Below are 6,000 nucleotides of genomic sequence, written 5' to 3'. Positions count from 1 at the left end.
ATGACGGTCGATTTCAGCACAGCAGCCATCAGAGATCTTTAAATGTACCACAGGACATTCTGACTTGTAAGTGCTTGATTTCCTGAATTTTTAAAGGTTTGGTTTAAAACCTCATATCCTACCATTATTAATCTAGCTTTCCCTTTCATGAGTTCAAGACAAGTTTCTCTGCTAAAACAATCGTTTTTGGAGCAGTGAGTAGAAAATAATACAAGACCTAAATTATATTATATTTTAAATCCAAATTATAGGTATATGCTTCCATTTGGATGCTCTGAATCAAAAGCAAATTAATATTTTATATATTAATTTTAAAATAAAGTGGAAGAAAAATACACTCTTGCTATTTTACAGCAATAAAGAAACATCTTCTGTATTTTATTATAACACAATACAGGACTCTCCCACAAGTCATTCCAATTGTTGTCCTTTGGCTGACTTGCAAAATGAAAATGGATGAATGAATGATGATACAGTTCAGCATGTACAGCTACAGTTATAAATATATCTGGCAATAAAATACAAAAACACAACAAATATCCGTTGCATGACAATAAAAGAATCAAATGTAGTTACAAATCAAACTTTGGTGAAATGACTAAGATATAATTGCTTCACAGTAATTTTCTTACTGCTTTCCTGCTGCTTGTTGATCTGTTCCACTCCCCTGGTCTTGATAAAAATGACACCCATTTATCATGTGCATGAGAGCTAGACACGTTTCTGTTTTCTCTTGACTGCCCAGCTGCAAAATCAAATCCGAGATCAAGTACAAAGACAAAGGTTGGTTTCCTAACACAATTAGTTTCGGCCACGCTGGGTGTTTGCTGTGCTACTGATGACAGGAGAATGAACTCTCCAGCACAACCTCATTTTTTATGAATGATCAGTTGTTCTGATTTTTAATTCCAGCTGAGTTCTTAGTTCCTCTTATTAATTAATTTTATTGTCCCCCGGGTCTCTCGCAAACAGGGAGTCTACTCCTGCTTACTCTGCTGGGATCGCACATTGCCTCGATGATAAATAAGAACAGTTATAAAAATGAGGAGGCCATTGGATCAGTGTTTTTCCTTTGGTCACACTGCACTCGACTGATGTCAGAATCTCATTCAGATGATTCCTGAAGAACTTAAAGAAGCTTGAAAATGAGAAGTGGCCACATGGCTCATCTTGTCTGGTTGCTGGTAGTTTCTTGTTCTGAGAATCTCACTGGCCAGTTCTTGAAGAATGCTGGAGGAATTTTGTTAATGGTCTATGAATAACTTTCCTTCATTCTTTAAGTGCAATAGAATACCATCAGGACCTCAAGATGTGTTTATATTAAATACGTCTAGTACCTGCAGCACTGCTGACTGGGACCAGATTCCACACGTTAGGACGCATGGTGAGAAGACCTGCCACAGTTCTCAACGATAAATGATCTTGTGTTTAATGCTGCACATCTGCAAGGCAGGTAGTTAATTGAAAAAAAAGAGAGAAATTATTCTATCATCGATGTTACGGTTTGAAAGCTTAACAACAGTGACCTGTTTTTCCTTGAACTACATTCTTCAACGAGAGAACCAAAATCATAATATCTTCAACAAACCTTCACAGGCTTAAATGTCATTAAACTATATTTTCGTAATTACACCGAGTGTTACCAATCCAGCAAGAAGGGTCTTTTATCGCCTCATGCACCCGAAGTGTGTTTAAACCGAAGGGGTTTCTTTAATAGATTAGTTTATTCTTCAGTCCCTCTCCAACAGCGCCTCTGAAGGTCTGTGTAACGCTGGTGTATTCGCTGCGGTGTCTAACACTTGCTAATTGGATGATAACGGACTATCGGGATTAAGTGTACTGTATAATCGCGATGCTGCCGAGTCTTTCAGAAACTGAAGTTTCTCCTTTTCAAAATATCCTCTTACGTTAAATATTTATGGTAAACCCACAACTGAAAAAAAAAGTGATTGTTAAAAAACGTTTAGTATATTTAGGTTCTTTTCATCATGTCAAATATAATTACCCTGAAAAGTTAAGAAAAACTGAGTAATAACCTGGCGATTTTAGCCCGGTCTTTTTACAAGTGGATATGAAAAATAAGGAGGCAATTTACCGGAATTTAAGATACAATTAACCAATTAAACTTTAGAAACCTGATTGATCTTAACAAAGCGGACGTGTGAGCCGAGCTAACCGCAGAGCTGTTGCTGGTATATTTATTTCATATTTTTATTGGGATTGTACAGCAACTTGTTAAACTACACCACAGTTAATGGCTCCAAACCAATTAATTACCTATTGCGCGCACCTCGCTGCTTAATGTAGTGTGCGGGACCCAAAGCCACGTCAGAAGAAACTAAATCAAGTGCACGCATTTCTTCCACCGTGTTATATTAAAGGGGGTGAAGTGAGTCATAAAGTCCTTATTTTAATAAAGCAGACGGATGCACACGGAAGAAGACAGCGCGTTGCTCTCAGTTACTAGTACTCGTGAAGCTGAGAGATGCGGCTTTCTTTCAAGTTTTCGATTTATACCGACGATGCTTTTCCCCTTTATCATCCCCAAAACTTAAATCTTTCCTGCGGCACGCAACGCTCTGCAGTCCAGCTCAAGCCAGTGGAGGAGAGGAATTACCTCCGTCAGGACGGAGATGCGCAATTGGCACCGTCGGTTGTACAAGTGACTTGGTAAGATACGCTTTCTCTGAACCCCAACCGCCCGTCGCTGCATCATTTCAACAAGCTTCATGTGAGATCTCTTCCCCCTTTTAAACGTCATGTCTGACGCGCGCCCAGCTCGGACCCCATCACTGTCTCTGCTCAGAGTCCCAGCTTTTCACCGCCGGCCGGCGCAGAGCCGCTGATCGTGCCTGCGAGAGCTGAGGAAAGGTTTTTATTCAACTTGGGATCCGGAGGTCTAACATTTGGCGTGTTGCTGGCGTCTACAAGAAGGAAGGAGAGATGCTGTATGCCTCCACTGTGCGTCCTCTTGCTACCTATTTAGCTAGAGAAACACGAACTCTCCACCCTTAACGGTATCGGGAAATCTTGACGGCGTCGTAAGAGACAAGGAAAAGAAATCTCATCCTTTGCCACTTGACACCCACACCCGCCCCCTCTTCACCAGTAACCCGCGCTGTGTTAATAGCGTTTCAAGGCGTATGCGTGGCTAATTCAGTATTTCACGCGGCTGCGCGGGATGTCTGGTAATTAAAACGACATCGTGGATTTCCTGTCGACCTGTCCAGGCGTGCTGGCGCACCGCGAGAGAATAAATGAAATTTAAACGCAGGTACAAGTCTTCGCCTCCACGGCGCGTTGAAGAGGCTGGAATACACCTCTCCAGTGACCTTATCCGTGATTTTATTTCTCTTTCCCTGAGATTACGGCTGTGTATTTGGATTGAACCAACACTGTAAATCATTGCATTCCTAAAAGCCCCAGAGCTGAACACTTCTTTAAAGTTTTTAAAGAGGTAAGATTTGATCCTTTATTTCCTAATCTAATGCCGTTGCGTTGAAGGAGGACTACGTGAGGGTACTGTGGCTGATTTCTAACGCGTGGGTGTCTTACAAAGCTCCTTTTCACCGAGAAGATACCATAGCACAAATGCGTAAAAAAATGAATGAAAAGGGTTGAATAAAGTGCTGGGCTCAGTTCTTTTTTTAATGTGTGCAAATCTGTGAATTCCCTTTGCGTTTCCTGACACTAGGCACAAAGGATGTATAGTGTATCGCTCTCCCGAAGGCTTGGCACGCATTTGTGATTTTATATTCAGTGCATTACCAGGAGAAGGAGCGCTCCAGCCCAGAGTGCCAATCCAGCTAGTAGCTCCGTGAACTTTTAAAAGAAATTGACAAGGCGTGTAGTGAGCACTTTGAGATGAGCCCTGAGCCCCGGCTTACACCCCGAGAACCCCTTTTTAGACCGTGTTTGCGGCAGCAACAGCCGACATTGTTCACAGCCGCCAGTCTGACAAACTCGCGGTCTCTTGCGTTCCTCTCCAGGTGACGGAAAGCTGCTTCGCGCAAATTCTCTCTCCCGGTTTCCCCTTTGGAAAGCGGTGATTCCTTCAGGGCTCACTCACACCGCGCGATCTCCGGGTGCGAGTGATATGGTCTTGTCTGTAATCTTCCTATATACAGCCCCTTTCCGGTAGTGGCTGCTTTCACGAGGTTAAATCTGAGGAGTAAAATGAAGTATAAACTTGAAACGGCAAACGGAAAAAAAAGCATAATTTATACAAACGATAGGAATTACAATCATGAGCGTTTTGTGAAGTACGTGTTCTAAGTATAAACCCTAAGTTATTTTGACTCACGTTTGACTCTGGAAAATATGCCGATTCTTAAAGCTTTGTCAGATTATATTAACAGACTGAACAGGAATTTGAAACAAATCGTCGTGTATTATCAGAGGTTAAGTAGCTCATTGTAAACTCACTGTTAATCTCACCTTAAATAATCGACCTGTAGGAATAACCTGCAGGTGGCAGAAGAGCTCAAATTTCTCTTGGCCAGCTTGTTCAACGTGTTACACAACTGACAGCGCTAATTCTAATTGAAGTTCCGTTACAAATATATATATATATTTCGGACAAAGGTACAACAAAAGTACAGCATTGGTGTCATCTTCGTACTTTAAGGCATCTGTTTGGAGAATAATCATGCTGCATGTATTCCATATATGTAAAAACCAGGAAGCACAGTACATCGGTTTATACAAAATATTCGTCTGATTCACGGTTACGTCAAAGCAAATTCCCAGTTTACCCCGGTGCGTTACAGTTGGTTTGGAAGCAGTATGTGCTGCAGAGAGAATCTGTCGGGGTCTGTGTCCGGAGCCGAGAGACGCGAAAGATGAGCATCGAGCCAACTTCTCGAAGAGGTTAACGTGCAGTAAATTCCCGACACTTTTTTTTTACAGAATAACATAAATAAAAGTTATAATGCATTATACCACAGTGCATACGGCTCGATTTATAGCTTCTGTGCTCGTATTTGCCATTCCTGAGCAAATTTCATGGTTTATAGGGACGTTTATTGCCTTCTAACGAAATGATGGTGACACGATTCGCAGAAAACGCTTCATGAATAAAATCCGCGGCTAGGAGAAAGGGATTTCTTCCAGCCGGTTTCTGGAGCGGCCTGCAGTGTAGAATTCCCATACAAAACATGAATATAAATTGTATTTTCAAACTGCTTTGACTTGATGTTTATGATGTATATAATAGAGAAATATCTATTTCTGCCGATGAGCATCCCACTATGGAGCGGACGACTGTGGCCTGTGTTCTCGAGGACAGTACCTTGCCGACTCCGAGATGTAGGAAATTTTTTATTTTCGCTCATTTTGGACGCTGCATCAGCGGGCATTGAGAGAGAAAAGCCGGCGCAGTCTTTGCCTGCCTCTCGCTGGAAGCGTGTTGGACTGTTTGCATGTTCCACGAGGAACGTAATTAGTCGCCTTATATGTATAATAGTCACCAGCTGTGCAATTAGACAACGTGATTGCAGACAGTTACCGGGCCGTGGTTTCTGGTTCACGGATGCCTCCGCTAGCACTGTAAGCACAAAAAACTACAGTGTCTTAATCTGTAAATAAATGAAGTATAATGTATGCATTTCCATATATTGACATGAGGTTAATTGTTTTGTAGTTTTTGTCCATGTTCTAAACTTTTGATACTCGTATATTGATTTTATCAAAAAGAAATAAATGACATGCCATGTGACTTGAACGTCTGTTACAAAGGAATATTAGGAAAATATAACATTTACTGTATGTCAAAATGTTATCCTTGCTATGGAAAGCAGTTGTATGCAGCCCGAGCTGCATGACCAATCAGGACTCCTTTGTTTTTTCCTTGACATGATGACGTTCTGTCTCTACCGGGGCTTGCTGCGGTGTGTACACACTTCAGTACTTGCAGCGAAAGCTGAAAGGCGCAGTTAATACCTCGCAATTAGCAGAGCCAGTTGGAGTTGTTTTCAGTGACCTCCTGGATTTTAAAATGTA

General features: G+C 41.6%; 1 protein-coding gene across 1 annotated transcript in view; it reads left to right on the top strand.

The window, feature by feature from the left end:
- The first annotated feature begins 2,442 nt into the window (after window positions 1-2,442).
- Window positions 2,443-6,000, top strand: part of nlgn1 (neuroligin 1) — a 226,984-nt gene continuing 223,426 nt past the window's right edge. Inside the window, exon 1 of the mRNA XM_088621663.1 lies at window positions 2,443-3,457. The gene's annotated coding sequence lies outside the window, so the exon portion shown is untranslated. The remainder of the gene's footprint in view (window positions 3,458-6,000) is intronic.

This window comes from Lepisosteus platostomus, chromosome 2 (genome assembly GCF_059453375.1).
Source record: "Lepisosteus platostomus isolate fLepPlt1 chromosome 2, fLepPlt1.hap1, whole genome shotgun sequence".
NCBI lineage: Eukaryota > Metazoa > Chordata > Actinopteri > Semionotiformes > Lepisosteidae > Lepisosteus > Lepisosteus platostomus.
The sequence above is the reverse complement of the archived record's forward strand: the minus strand, read 5'-3'. Positions and strand labels throughout refer to the sequence as shown.